Below are 16,582 nucleotides of genomic sequence, written 5' to 3'. Positions count from 1 at the left end.
TAAAAAAAAACTAAATTCTTGAAATTTTATTTATTGAAAATTCAGACCAGTCACTTTGATCACCACTAATGCAAAACTAAAACATGTAGCACAACTTACTGTGGAAAAAGACCATTCATACAATAAGGATTAAAATCCCAGAAAAATAACATGCTTCCACATAACATTTACTGAAGCTGCTGCTGCTGCAGGAAAAAAAAAACCTTAAAAGAGGTTGGCACAGAGAATGGAAACATACAAACATAATACTCAGGCCCATTAAACACAGACGGCAGAGGGCAGCCATTCCCCAATCCAATAAATACCTTAGACACTCCATTAGAGGTGAAGTGTGCGTGAGAGCAGTGGAATTAGGGGCCGACAGCTCCACAGCAGGATAACAAGCCAAGCCCTCCCGTTCTGTCTGTATTTCTTTCTTGTTCAGATCAACTATACCTACAGTATGCCTTGATACTGGGTTTCTCTTCTTATGCTGTTTTTTAGACATAATGACAGCCTTCATCTTTCTTTAGATCCTCAAATGGCTTCACAATTCTTTACACTCCATAAATGATGACAAGCTCCCCTCTTTTATCTTTTTTTGTAAAACATAATATAGTAGAAAATAGAGTACTCAATCATTATTTTGGAGCTCATTATAAATGAGATGGAACGTTTTTTGTATGGAATATTGAGGGAATTAGCCTGTTTTTGTTTACCCCAATGTATCCTCATTACAAAACCTATCTTTATACTGGTACAGTATATAACAAGCAGCAAAGTAGCTGTGCTGGTAATATTGTGTACTGGCCATAGGCGCACTGGAGATATAATCCATGAAGTCTGTGCTAAACCTGCAAGTTCTCCCACTTTCAACACTTTTATCACACAAATTAAAATATGCACTTAGGTTAATTAAAAAGCCCAAGGTGGTCCAGTAAAGCCCCGTCCACACTGCCATATTCTTGCTTTAAAAACGCAGACATTAGTCTCCGTTTTTGTCTTTTGTCCACACTACTCCATTTTTTTTTCAGCCTCTGAAAACAGAGACTTCTGAAAACAATCTCAAGAGCCATATACTTCTGAAAATGCAGCCCGTGTTGTGATGTGGACAGCTGTAAGTGTAGATTTTTGAAAATGTAGACTCTAATCACACTCCGATTGGTTCATGTTTATTTATGCAGGCCTTTCTTGATTGGTTACCCTTCGCAGAAGAAAACCATATTTCAACATAGCATGCACTGAAGAATTGACCAACATGGCGCTTGTTGTGTTGCTTACCTGTGTGCATCTACATTTTATTTTGTACAGTTTGAATGCTGCATACATGTTCTGTGTATTGTACTGTATTGACCCCCTTCTTTTTTGACACCCACTGCACACCCAACCTACCTGGAAAGGGGTCTCTCCTTGAACTGCCTTTCCCAAGGTTTCTTCCATTTTTTCCCTACTAGGGTTTTTTTTGGGAGTTTTTCCTTGTCTTCTTAGAGAGTCAAGGCTTGGGGGCTATCAAAAGGAAGGGCCTGTTAAAGCCGATTGCGACACTTCTTGTGTGATTTTGGGCTACAGTAATCCCTCGCTATATCGTGCTTCGCCTTTCGCGGCTTCACTCCATCGCGGATTTTATATGTAAGCATATTTAAATATATATCGTGGATTTTTCGCTGCTTCACGGGTTTCTGCGGACAATGGGTCTTTTAATTTCTGGTACATGCTTCCTCATTTGGTTTGCCCAGTTGATTTCATACAAGGGACGCTATTGGCAGATGGCTGAGAAGCTACCCAGCTTACTTTTCTCTTTCTCTTGTGCTGACTTTCTCTGATCCTGACGTAGGGGGATTGAGCAGGGGGGCTGTTCGCACACCTAGACGATACGGACGCTCGTCTAAAAATGCTGAAAGATTATCTTCACGTTGCTATCTTTTGTGCGTCTGCTTCCTGAAACGACATGCTGCACGGTGCTTCGCATACTTAAAAGCTCGAAGGGCACGTATTGATTTGTGCTTGAAAAACAAACTCTGTCTCTCTCTATCTCTCTCTCTCTCTCTCTTTGTCTGCTCCTGACGGAGGGGGTGTGAGCTGCCGCCTTCAACAGCTTTGTGCCGCGGTGCTTCGCATACTTAAGCCAAACAGCCCTATTGATTTGTTTGCTTTTCTCTCTATCTCTGTGACAGTCACTGCTCCTGACACGCACTCCTTTGAAGAGGAAGATATGTTTGCATTCTTTTAATTGTGAGACGGAACTGTCATCTCTGTCTTGTCATGGAGCACAGTTTAAACTTTTGAAAAAGAGACAAATGTTTGTTTGCAGTGTTTGAATAACGTTCCTGTCTCTCTACAACCTCCTGTGTTTCTGCGCAAATCTGTGACCCAAGCATGACAATATAAAAATAACCATATAAACATATGGTTTCTACTTTGCGGATTTTCTTATTTCGTGGGTGGCTCTGGAACGCAACCCCCGCGATGGAGGAGGGATTACTGTATACAAAAATAAATTGTATTGTATTGTATTGTATGTGCTGTCGCAGGTGCCTGGGGGGCGACCCGACCGGGATGCCCTGGAGGACCTGTAGAGGGCTTACGCCTTCCCCAGACCACGTGGGGGCAACCACCCTGGTACCTATGGTAAGTGCTGGGGAGAAGAGAAGCGGGGACTCCCGGAGCGCTCCAGGTCCTTCCCAGCAATCTTCCACCAGTACTCCCCAGTGTGGCGGAAGTTCTGGCTGCATCACCGGAAGCACACTGGGTGTCCCTGCTCCTCTTCCCCCCAGCACTTCCAGGTGTGGCGGAAGTGCTGAGGTCCAGGGCTCCCAAGGCACTGGGGTGCCCCCGGTGGTGACCACGGGCCCCTACAGGGTTGAGCTTCAAAGCTCTGTACCCGTGGTCCCCATAGCAACCAGGGCGGTCACCCCCACATTGTCTGGGGAAGGCATAAGCCCTCTTCCGGTCCTCCGGGGTGTCCCGGCCGAGTCGCCCCCCCAGCCACCTGTGACAGTGCAAAAGGCAAATAATGTACTGGTTGCTACAGTTTTGTGATAAATCCTGTGGCCGCCGGTATTACTACTCCTTTAAGGATTTATCCTCTGATGTAGTTAAATGTCCTTGTCATATGTGTTTTTGGTCATTTTAGTGTAGATGGAGACACATTTCTAAACAATGTAAAAATGATCGTATGGACAAAGATTGTTTTTGTTTAGTGTGGATAGAAATATGCTTGCAAACAATGTGAAAATAATTGTATGGATGGAAAATGTTTTCATTTAAAAACACTGTAAATGAAAATGTAGCAGTGTAGTGTGGATATGGCCTATAACAGAGAGTGATTGTGTGCATGAGTGGGCCATATTAATCCCTGCCATGGGCCTTATGCTGCTGAGGTTCCCTAATATCCTGTAAGAAATTTCAAAAACAGATCAAAGTTTGTATAATTTTGCTAATACAGGCACCAGGAAAGAGAAATGTAGTATATATTATTTGTTTTTTATCATTCATTTTTACTTTATTTAAGAAACAAAATATAATAGCAAAGCACAGCTCAATCATGTGAGAACAACAGAGCAGGCACAACTGTATGTTCCAAAGACACGCTATAAAAATCAGCAGTCAACATATTCCTTCTAACTTGTGTTTTGGTCAGAATTACAATTTCAGTTAAATTTAATATCTTTTTTTTACAATGAAAAGCATTTGCTACCACCAGTGCAGAAACATGCCACAATGATATAGTGCGTGGTTGAATAATACACTATACACAAACCACTAAACAAAACAATGACAATTAAATATATGTAACAATTCCAAATTTAAAACAAATGCTATAAATAAGCTTGGGTCTAAAGATGAACTGACAGGTGATGTGTTGTGCTACAGTGTCGCTGCCATGGCAGACTCAAATGCAGACTCCTCAAAGTGCATCCATAACAGTCAGTGGTAATAAAACTTTACTCTAGACTGACCACTGACCATTACCCATCAATAAAATCTCAACAGGATGGAAAGGGAATACTCTGTACAGACACAGTGCCTGAAGCTCTCTTCTTTGTTACAGTACATGGTGAGCACCATAACCATTCCTTTGAAATGGCAGAAGCGAGTTTAGATGCCCTTTTCGATGATATCTTGGGGGCCCTGGCAGGCAGAGATCATGTGGCCATTCTAGACCTCTCAAAAGGACTGGCATTGTCTAGCTGGCATTCTGCAGAAGGAATTTGGAATCTTTTCATAAGAAAGAGAGAGCCTGGTATGCACTTCTCAACATGCTGCCAACAGTCCTCTTGCCGCAATCGCTGGGCTTATTAAGACTGAAGATTGGCAACAAAGTATTTCCAAACCACCCCACTTCATAGCCAGGCATATTTTTTTTACTGCTCTGCTTCCCTGTCATAACTTATTTGTGTTTCAAATTTCTTAATCTTATTTTAAAAAGACAGAAAGAGTACTTTCTCACAGATATTGTGATTATTAGGAAAAGATGATTTTTTTTTTCAAAAATGGTGCCTTCTTATTACAAACTACTTAGTGCTACTTTCTGTTGATGAGGAATGTGATTGTGTAAGAGTGAAGATCTGTCTGGCTGAATGGTACTCTCAGTACTGCCTCATTTGTTTTTAAAGGAGTACTTGTACTCTTTCAGGTTACATTCAAAACATGGCCCTTTTCATCCATCCATTATCCAACCTGCTATATCCTAACTGCAGGGTCACGGGGGTCTGCTGGAGCCAATCCTAGCCAACACAGGGCGCAAGGCAGGAAACAAACCCCAGGCAGGACACCAGCCCACCGCAGGGCACACACACACTAGGGACAATTTATAATCGCCAATACACTGTGGGAGGAAACCGGAGTACCCAGAAGAAACCCACGCAGACATGGGGAGAACATGCAAACTCCACACAGGGAGGACCCGGGAAGCGAACCCGGGTCTCCTAATTGCGAGGCAGCAGTGCTACCCACTGCTCCACCATGCCGCCTGGCCCTTTTCATCTCATGCAATATAGAGAACAATGAAAGGTACAGACACAAATTTTGACACCCGGTCTGATTTCTGAGAATCTGGTGAAATCAACACTCATTAGTCTAGTCATTTTTTTTTTGTCTTTTTCAGAACAAGAAGTTCATAGCAAGAGGAACGTGTGTATTTTGGCTCATTTCCATGAAGAGGAAGGTTTTGGAACAGGATAATTGCAATTCCAGAACCTTGTCTGCAACTCTTTTTTTCTTGATAGGTACGTTCACTTTCATTCAGCCCAGGCAGTAAGCACTCTGCTGTTCTGGATATTTCATGCTTGAGGCTGGAAATGAACCTGGCAGTTGTGCTTTATAATATTTTTTAGGGATATTTTAATGGGTTGACCACAAATCTTTACTACTGGCATTTTTCTTCATTATGTAACACTTTTGGCGAGACTGCCTGTTCATGTGCAATAATTATTTACAATGGGGAAGTAATGGATCAGCACAAACAATTTGGAGTGGAAGAAATATTTATCTGGTAGGCCAGGGAGATGCAAAATGTTATATTTTGGGAGGAATTTTAGACTTGATAAGCAGCCAGTTACTTCTTGAATAAAGATATGAAATGCAGAATAAAGGTGAATGCAATATTTGTTGACAAACCACTTATGAAATGGTATTTTATGGTAACTGATCCTTTCATTATCAACATCGGTTTTCCAAGCTAATGTGCTTTACAAATAATTTGTCTTCTCATAGGCTTTCAAATCAGTAAAAGAAATGCCCGTTTTTCATTAATAATTGCATATAATTTTAACAAAGTATATCAAAACAAAAATAAGCATTAGTAATACATAATATTTTATTGTTTTTCTGTAACTAATAACCAGCATGGTAAAAGCATTGACTATTAATGCAAATATAACATAACTTGTTTAATCCAATATAAGGTGCAAGTGGGCCAGAGCCTACTTTGGCAGTACAAGGTGAGAACCAGCACTGAACAGACTGCCAGTCCATCACAATGCCCACTCATGCACATATGGAATATTCATTAAAAATTTAAAAACACATTGTTATGCAAGTAGCCAAATCACCAAACCTGTTTGCTTTTGGAATTTCAGAGATAACTAAAATACACAGAGAAGGGTCATACAGATATAGTAAAGATGTTCCTACAGCTGCTAACCACGGTGTTATCATGTCACTCTAAAAATATCAAATTCAAATTCTCATGGTCTAGCTGGGTATATAAAAAATTAAAGTAATAGTAATTTTCCTTTATACTTCTTGGATTGCTGAATGTTCTCCCCATGTCTGCGTGGGTTTCCTCCAGGTACTCCGGTTTCCTCCCACAGTCCAAAGACATGCAGGTTAGGTGGACTGGTGATCCTCAATTGTCCCTAGTGTGTGCTTGGTGTGTGTGTGTGTGTGTGCCCTGCAGTGGGCTGGCGCCTTGCCTGGGGTTTGTTTCCTGTCTTGTGCCCTTTGTTGGCTGGGATTGGCTCCAACAGAACCCCGTGACCCTGAAGTTAGGATATAGCGGGTTGGATAATGGATGGATGGATGGATTGCTGATGTTATTTTTTAAGTTAAGTTTTTAAATTAAATTTATGGTAAACAAAATTGTGGTCATAAACAAAGTAGGGCTTTTAACCAGTAAATCTCTTCAGAGTTAGTGAATTGTTAACCAAATGAGCAACTAGAATGCAATTCTACAGAAAATAAGGATTAAATTAGAAGTGCAAACTATACTGTAATTCAGACAACCTTAACAATGGAAAGGTATGTGGAGTCTAACTCAAGGGGCTTTGCCAGGGTGAAAAGCAGGTATTCAGTGTTGTTTTTGTGTAACTTTCCGTAATGGGTTCCAAGCTGCTCAGAACATAGCTGATGCCCAAACGTATCAGCATGCAAACAGAAAAAAAACAAACAAACTTAACTACAGTTAGAAAAATCATAGGGATAGACACCAGGGGCCTCGTTTCTAAAGCTTGCATATCCACAAAATGAGGCTCAAAACGTGGGTACACACCTTCCAACACAAATGTCAGGATTTATAAAAGAAAACTTAACGGTTGATCTTACGTATATTTATGGCAATTTTGACCCATCTGTATGCATCATTTTGGAGGAAAAATGATGGCTCACATGCATACTAATTAATGTTGTCCAGCTGTTATTATAATGTGTGTTAATATGACAAACATATTTAACCTCAAAAGTGATCAATATAATGTACAGATAGTGTTTAGTGTTTCTGTTCCCTTTTTAAAGGGTCAATGCTACGTATTTGAAGTAAAGGACTTCTTTTGGTTTTTCCTCAGTTTATATTGGCTACCTGTTGTCACTTCTAAGGGAACTGGCTGATAGGTCATGAATATCTCAGCCAAGCTTCATTCCATGATGCCTGCTGTGCTGGATGCCATTAACCAACTGGCAAGGCACTACATCCAGTTTTTGTATGGTGTGGGTCTAGATTTGCAAAAAAATAAAAATAAAAAACATGTTTTGCCAATATAAAAAGGCAATTTGCAGCAGTGTCCAGTTCTCTTAACATAATTGGAGCACTATACTGCACTCATATTGCAATAAACAGTTAACTGTAAGCAGTTATGCTCCTTTAATGCACAAGTCATCCAAGATGTGACTGGCAAACATTGTGTCTCTACAGCCTCGGTCAGACTGTGATTCATTTATTTTGAGGCAAACTCACTCTGACAGACGTGGTGGTGCTGTACGTTGTGGCTGGCTTGTTGTTAATGTAACTGGCTGAGCCCTCAGTTTTTGATATGGCCTGTACTATTCATTGTAACAGCAATCACATCATTACATGTGCCAGGTGATCATGCCCTTCCTCTGAGACGCTCATGCCTTCTACTTTTCCCAGACCCCTAGAGCACAGAGAAGAGGTGCTATCATGCCACATATGGTCTTTCATGCTCAGCTGCAGAGCACAGCCAAATATTCTGGAATGCAGATGTTGGGGTCTCAATTAGGCTGCTCTACCAGCCAGTGAAGTTTTGCAGCATTGTGATTGTGATATTTATGAGATTGATTAGCATGCTCCAAATATGGAGGATTCACTGTGCCATTCAACATATGCATATTCACAAGGTGATTGTGATTTATAAAGGGTAAATTGCATAGAACTGTGCATAAGGCAGCTTTTATAAATTAGATTTGTTTTGAAGTGAGCATATTTTCACGCTCAAATCCAGGAAAAGTTTTATAAATGAGGTCCCAGGAAAGTACTTCCTAGACTGAGGGACTGGGAACTGCACTGACAAGTGTAATTAAAGCAGCTGCCATGGACACACATACTGTAACTAAGACAAGGCAGCCTCCAACCAGGTCATGCATTTGCTAGCTGCACAGTTAAAACAGGGATTAAACACCTCGGTTGATGGATGGCAGAGGCAAAGTCAAACCAGAAACACAGTCATCATGGAAGTTGGCTAACCAGACAAACACAACTGTTTTCACTGCCTTGCCAAGAATATAGCCGCTCTTAAATACAGGAAAGTCGTCCATTAACCTGAGAAGCAAGTAAGTCAGATGGCAGATCTACAGGATTGTTGGAAAAATGTAATAACTTGAGCCAAACTAAACAAATATTGACTAACAGATAGTACAGTGCTAGAAAATTATTTTTGTGATAGTTTGTGGATTATTTCTGGCTTTGCAACAAATGAAAATATATATAAAGCCCACAGGGTTTCGGGGCTACTCCAATTTAAAACTGAAGCTTCAAAATCCATCCCTCTGAAACTGAATGAGAAAACATTTCACAAGGCTATACTTTCACCAATGTTATCCATTTTATGAACCAGTCTATATTATTTTAGATAAACTAGTAGATGTGTCCAATCCCTGCAGCATTAGGCACAGAATTGGATTGCAGGGCCCATTCACCCACATCCTGCCATGCTCATTCTTAATATGGTAGAAGAGAACTGTGTTATCTGGATGAAGCCAATATTCATTTATGAAAATGGCCATCCTCCACACAGACAGTGAGTTAGCTCCAGTAGATTCAGAAAGTATTCACACTACTTAGCTTTCTGCACACTTTATTGTGTTGTAGATTTAATTTTAAATCAATAAATCTGCTATTAGTCTAACACTCAGTGACCCATAATGATAAAGTCAAAATATTTTAGTTTTTAGAAAGGTCTTCAAACGTATTAAATAGTATTTGGAACCCTTTCCTGTGGCACTCCCAAAATGGCAAATTTATCCATTTAAACTTAAATCTACAACACAATTAAGTGTGCAGAAAGTGAAGGGGTCTGTCTGGGTCTCCACTGTATGTGTATATCACTTTGAAGTAGCTGCTTTATCTATTGTGCCACCCTACAGATTGAAGTTTAAGAGTTCAACATCTGCCTCAGAATTTTTTACAGTATTTTGTCAATCCAAATGTACATTTTGGTAACCACAATTAGTATAAGGACCATATTAATAAGAGCAGATGGTATCACTACTGGCTGGACTAAAGAATTCAAGAAGCTTTCACTGCATGTTGAGTCGCCGTGTATGGAGGACTTAACAGTAAATCTGAAATCTGTTCGTAAGATGTCTGCACAGACACAACATTTAGGGATTCACAGGCTAGCTGAAAACTGGATTCACTGTTGAAGGTGGGACTATAAGTCACATAACAGAGATCTGTAATTCTGATAGTATAATAATATAATGTTCCCTCAGAAGTCGCCGTTTTACTTTGCACTGTAGAATCTTTTAATGCTGTGTGAATGAGAACAGTGCATGGGACTGCATGCAAAGACAAAATCTGTAATGGCCAAGTTTGAAACACCCCTACTCCCCCCCGACCAGCTCTCAGATGTAAGTGCAAAGGCTCTTTACAGTAACGGCCCGTTGTCAGTTCGGTATGGCACAAGACGTTCGACCAGATTAAATAAAAAGCCCTTTGTGGATCTAAAAGACTTCCTTCTGTGAATGTGTTTCAGGCTATTAATAAACTTGTCTCAAGCATCTCTATAAACTCACAGTGGGATTTCACTTTTAAAAAGAGTGTGTGTGAGAGAGCTCAGCCTGATTTACTAGGATTTTCCTCTGGTGGAAAGAATGCATTGATTTCTTTATACAAAGAAAACAAAACTGAATATTCCAAAATTAAACAACTCACAGCTTTGGGCTGCTTTGAGGAAACACGTTTCTGTATTAAGAATGAAGATGGGGGGTGTAATTTCACACAAGAGAGAGAATGTTTAATAAATCCATCTCATGGTGGCATTGAGGAACTCAGTGAAGACCTGCTGTTTCACACTGCATGTGACATTAGGAGCCAATCATAGATGATCGTGTGGAAAATATAATAGTGTCTTTCAGAATCTAAAGCATTCACGGAAATGGAATGCATTGCAGCCTAAGCTACTACTGGGACCAACTTTAATTCTCAGAAAAAAACGTGCTATAAAGGAGGAAAATTTGTAACTACTTGCTTGCATTGTGACTGGGAGCTAATTGAACAACATCCTTGTTCTTTATCGTTAAGCAAAAATACAGCATTAGCAAAGAAAAGAATCATATACCATTGTAGTTTCTTTCTCACCGTATGCCTAATTGTGTCATGTGTCATCCTAGTAGAAAGGGCTTGAATCCGTGCCCAGGTATAGTACAAATAAACTCTTTATGTTCTAACCTTTCAAAGATTTGTTCTGTTTTCTGCATTTCCATTAATTAATCTGAGTAAAGAACAGTAATCAAACTCAAAGAGGACCCTGTTGTATAATGAGAACAATTGATGAAAATGCATACTTGCTAGAAACGGACTTTGGCAAAGGAGATGGAGCCTTTGACTAGATGCTGCTCCACCCAACATCTTGGGACTCATTACTAGAGACAACATTTGTTTGCAGCTCAAAGCTCTTCTCGGAATGTCTATGAAATTAAATACATGTATTATTTACACAGATGTACTGCTAGCCAAGGTGTCCCTCTCACATAAGATTTACATATTGGGGCTCTTCAAATATATGCCCTCTCATTACTATTACAAAAAAACAAAAAAACAATCAGAGTTGATGTAAAAATATTCATATTTTCCAGTACTGTAACATTTTCATACTGCCTAACAATTATAAATTAATTTGGGTTTTCGCAGAAATGTAAACTTTAAGTTGTCGTTCCTTGTTCATAAAATAATAAAGCTTGTTTTACCAACATTTATTTGTTTTTTTTAACTGAGCACAACTTGCACAATGAAAATGTAAACACAATATTAAATATTTAAGACAGTCTTTTACATTTACAGTTAGCACTATATACTGCATGCTTAGCTCTTATTCTGGAATTATAATTTAAAACTGAATTACATCCATAAGTGCATTTCATAGAGGGATCATTTGCAGTTCTTTACATTAGAGCCCTCATTTTGTCAATCTACTCCCTTGCTTGTCTTTTGGCCACTATGTTTATTTACCCTAATTATGTAAGAAACTCACTGATATTCTGCTAAAAGTTTAAATGTCTCCAAAATATCTCCTGTTAGTTAAAAGTCGACCTCTCATATATTGAGGAAATGTAATTTTCTTTGAGAATAAGAAAAAAAGGAGACAGAAGGAAAATATCAGATAAGCCACCAAAAAGGTGACACAATGAAAGTAGTCCGACAGAAGTGACCTCTAACCCTTGGAAGTGGCATATAATTAGCTGTGTTTCCTGGGGTCACGAAAGGTTACAGTAAGACTGATGGGAAGCAGAGAAAGATGATGGTCAATTGGCTCTGACTGACAGTAGCTCAGAACACTGAAGGTCAAGGACTTGATGCATCTCAGGGTGCTTTAAACTGCATGATAAATGGACTGGATTGTCTTCACGTTCACACAGCATTCAAAATGTTAGCATATAGGTCAGAGGTCAAGAGTCAGCTACAACGTGAAATACAAAACAATGAAACGCCGAATGTGTATTTCATTCAGTTCAGGCCTCACTGAATGATCCAGATTTTATGACTGGTATTTCCCACTCAGGACTTTCTCACTCCATCTTAACTCACTAGCCACCTTCCATAGCAGCTTTGTCTAAAAATCTCTTCACCTATTTTATGTCACATTTTCAAATGAATGCATTACAATTATTGCTTGCTCTTGAACTAATTAAATATTTGCAAACATTTGTCATGTGCTATTACACTCATAAAGTACTCTGAATGGGTCAGGTGCTCTGTAAATAAAATCAGGATTTGAATTTCATGATGGGATTGCTGGCATCATCAAGCAGAACCTAATTCTGGATAGGGTGCCAATCCATTGCAGGACACATTCACACACACACCTACAAGCACTTATACTGTACATGGCCAATTTACTAAACTAATTAACTTAACAAGCACATGCATTGGGATATGGGAGCAATTCAAAAATCCATAGAGAAAAATTCATGGACACAAGGGGAGAACATAATGCATCCCTCACAGAATGAGCCCAGACCTTAATTAGAACTCCGGACTCTGGAGCTGTGAGGTAGTGTTAGGGAGTCTGAGTTTGTGTGGGCTCTGGGACTGAAACTTTGTCCACTGTTTCACACCAGGTTAGGCATCAGCTTCCACATGCTTGAACTGGATTCAAAAATGGATTGCTGGATGTTCACAGTTTGCTTAATCCAATTGAAATTCTGTGGGACTGAGAGTACTGAACTCATTTATGTATGTACCCTTTTCATAATCCCACGCTAGAATAGTCTATGTTGGTAGCAAAGGTGCTTTATTTGCACTATAAGTCACATCTGAAAATTATGTGATCAACAAATGTAATACATATATAAAACCTGTAGAAAACATGTAAAATCTAATATGGCACCTGTGCAAAATCAGGATAGCAGACAAGGAAAACCAGTAGAGAAAAATCAAGGCAGCAGATCAATTAAACCAGGAGTTTTCATATACAAAATAAATGTGGTAGATGCATACTTTAAAAATAAGGAAGCATCCAACCAAAACCAATATTATTCACAGATAAAATAAGTGCAAGACACACATAAAACTGATACAGTATTCTCACATAGCATATTCATAAAACCAGTGCCATGCAAAAGCAAAACAGGAGTGAATACACAAAAACCTGTAGAAGTGATACAGAAAACAAAAAGCACGTGCATACTGCGCACACAGACCACTGTGGTTCATATGCAAACCAAAAGCACATGAACAAAAACCAGCGTTGTTCAAACACAAACCAATAATACAAACACATGAACTAATAATTTGCACATCAATGATATCCACACATGAACCAATGTAGTTTATATGTTTGAAACCAATATTTTACATATTATAAACAATATAGCATGCATACAAACCCATAGTACATGTAGAAAAACCAATATTATGAACACGCCAATCAATATATAACATATGATTTACAGCCTATATTGCCCTTCATAACAAAATGATTTAAAAGGTTTGTTACTATAAAAGTAGGTTTGAGCAGTTTTTATAAATGAGATGATGTAAATGAAACAACCCTGGGTAGTCTAGATTTAAAACCATGGTTTAGTTCATGAACTATTAATGTGACTTTAAAATAATAATGAATATGAATTTTTGACTATGCTAGTAGTGATTATAATCAGCATTTATTTCTTAGCTACCAAACAAAAAAGCCAATTGAATAAATTTGGTAAATATATTGTACATGCTAAGATATAATCAGATGGCCCATGATGATTATATTATTTAATCTAATATACAGTATAAGGCTGAATGTGTGTGTTTGTCCAGCATACAAATCCGCACTGTTCTCCACCAAGTTTCCACTCGTTTGTTCAGAGTAAGACCATAAGACATGTTTCGTTCCAAATTGTTTTGCCTTTGGGAATTTTATTAAGTGAAGGCTAATTGCATTCATTAGGGAACTGCCTTTAGGAGGTATTTCTGGACTCGACAGAGGTATGCAAAGTTGACCCCTAAGGTGGTTTAGTCAGTGAAATTTTGGTTTGGGGCCAAAAGTTCTCCTCTAGAGGAATTTATTTAGTGGCTACCTTTGCACTTTATTCCACCCTGGCCAGTGCCAGGTACCACTACTAATTCAATATAAAACCAAAATTGAAATCCCTCCCAGTCCTATAAAATTCTCCTCTCACTTGTGTGTCTGTACATATATATATATGTGAGAGAAGCCAAAGCACCAAAAATAAAATCAGGTTGTGATAAATTGTATTATTATTATTATTATTAATATTATCAATGACTATAATACACCCTGTTCACCTTGACTTTAAAATGTTCACATTGCCCTGTTCATGACAGGTTTAAAATGCAGAAAACATTATCACACTTTAGTTTAGGTATCCATTATAAACAGCTATTAGCAGTCTATAAATATTTTATTCACTTTGTTACTAACACCCCGTGACCCTGTGTTCGGATTCAGCGGGTTGGAAAATGGATGGATGGATGTTACTAACAATTATAAATAATAATTAAAAGTAATGAATATTGAAATGTGCTATTGTCATTTTTCATTTTTGTATAATGTATATTGTTAAAAAATCTTGTAATATATTTTATAACATGAACACAATTAGTAGTCACTTACAATGGATGCCTAATCAAAAGTGTTATAGAAAACACAGTGGTTGTGAAGATTTTATTAATGATTATAACCTTACTTATAGTCAGTCAGAATATTATATGCCAATTATACAACATATTTAGTTCCCCTGAATTCATTTATATATAGCACCCTTCTGATTACCAAGTTGTCTATTGTTATATTTACAATATTTAGAAATAAACACAAAATACATTTCATAAAAACCCCAAACACTATAAAAAAATACATAGGTATATATGTACAAAGAATTATAGATACAAACATTATGCTTTTTTATTATATTTTTAAATCTCATAATAATTATAATAATAATATAAAGAAATACTACCATAGCAATATACAGCATGAGGCACCACTAGGACTGCACAGGACAGAATGAATTTCCACATTAAACTGATGCTCAGCATGTTTGTTGTTTGCCCCAAGTGCACATTAGATGGCAGCAGTTCCTGCCTACTATAAAGCAGGAGATGCCAGTAGGATCCCTATTGGACTATGGTGCCCCTCTGATATGGCATACAAGACTTGGTGTTCAGTGACACTGGGACCACAAGTCAGAGTGCTAGTTCACTTGTAACTCCTTGTACTTAATTCTGTAATTAGAGAGACTCTCGTCCGTACATAATAACAAAAAAGTGGGCAAAGACTTGCTAAATATGTTTGAAGAATGTTTCTAAACAAACTTTCACTTACATATTATCAGCCCCACAAGGCTGGCATCCACGGCTTCCATACGACACTAAAGGCAACATTAATCTCTGGATGTACATCCTATGAAATGACCTGATTGTGCTGTGGGCAGCACTGTTGAAGATGGCTTCAGCCCAGGTGACCGGCTAGCTGGAAGGGTTTGACTATGAACTGATTCACAATGAAAACAGTCTGGTATGATTAAAAAAAATCCTTTTCTGCATCTACTTTTTACTCAACATCAGAAAGCACTTCTTAACAATATACACACAGAAATAATCATTTGCCTTAGCTTTGACAATTTGGATGTGTTTGTCAGTCACTGGAGGCTGATCTAATAATGGATATTGTAAAAATATGTCAATCACTTCATAAGCCTTTTCTTTTTAGCTCCCTTTTAAGCCAAGAAACTGAACAATTTTGACTCCATGAAATGAAAACATTGTGAGTGATCCAAGGACATTCAGTTCAAATAAGTTTTGGTTCGAGCATTTTTAATACAAATGCACTTTGCATAGAGTTGCAACAAGAAATGTTGGCTGTATATAATAATTCTATTTGATGAAATGCAGTTAAAAAACAGTAAAGTAATAAAAAAGGAATTTTATTTAGAATGGTAATAAATACTGTTGAAAGAGGGCAGGAAAGTAGTTGTAGTAGTGGTCTGAGCTACTGTGTAACAGATGGCCACTGACTTTAAATGGAATTTCTCCAAGTATTCAGATTTCCTTCTAGGTCTCAGGGTCAGGCATTCTGGTATTATCCATTATGAGTGTGTGTGCATGTTTATGAGTGTGCCTTATGATGAATTGGAACACCGTCAATTGTTTATTACTACAGTACCTCACAACTGCTGCCATGATAGGCTTTAGTGCTCCTCCATGTAATTTAAAAGTAGTTTAAGAAAATCAATGGAGGGATTCTAAATTTTAGTCCATGTGATTAATAACATCATGCTTGTGCCATGCTTACATCAGATATATGTGGCTCACTTGCTTCATGTTATATGGAACAGTCACATGTAGCACAAATATTTAATGGTAAAGGACTTAGAGTATAGGTTATAGTTTCAGAATACCAACTAAGACATTGTAAATTTACCTGGAATGGCTTCATATCAAAGATGGGTGTTATTTAAGTCCTGTTTACTTTGTTTTACATTATGTTATTTAACATTTGTAGTTATCTGCAACACTTGTTTGATGTTTTCTGTATTGGCTTCTGACCTCTTGGTTTCATTCGTTTTCTTCTACTTATTTCAGTTATCAGGCATATTTTCGGAATGGGTAAAAAGAGATTCCAAGTATTGTAGTGGCCATTATCCAACTAGTACACACAAAATAATAATACAAATAATATCCAACAGCTATAAAGAT

At 38.2% G+C, this 16,582-nt stretch overlaps 1 protein-coding gene across 1 annotated transcript in view; it reads left to right on the top strand.

Moving 5' to 3' along the window:
• col8a2 (collagen, type VIII, alpha 2) overlaps window positions 1-16,582 on the top strand; it is a 251,273-nt gene that overhangs the window by 79,563 nt on the left and 155,128 nt on the right. Inside the window, exon 2 of the mRNA XM_028819896.2 lies at window positions 5,087-5,207. The gene's annotated coding sequence lies outside the window, so the exon portion shown is untranslated. The remainder of the gene's footprint in view (window positions 1-5,086; window positions 5,208-16,582) is intronic.

The sequence above is a fragment of the Erpetoichthys calabaricus genome, chromosome 14 (genome assembly GCF_900747795.2).
Source record: "Erpetoichthys calabaricus chromosome 14, fErpCal1.3, whole genome shotgun sequence".
NCBI classification, from domain to species: Eukaryota; Metazoa; Chordata; class Cladistia; order Polypteriformes; family Polypteridae; genus Erpetoichthys; species Erpetoichthys calabaricus.
This window is presented reverse-complemented; position numbering and strand designations above follow the sequence as displayed.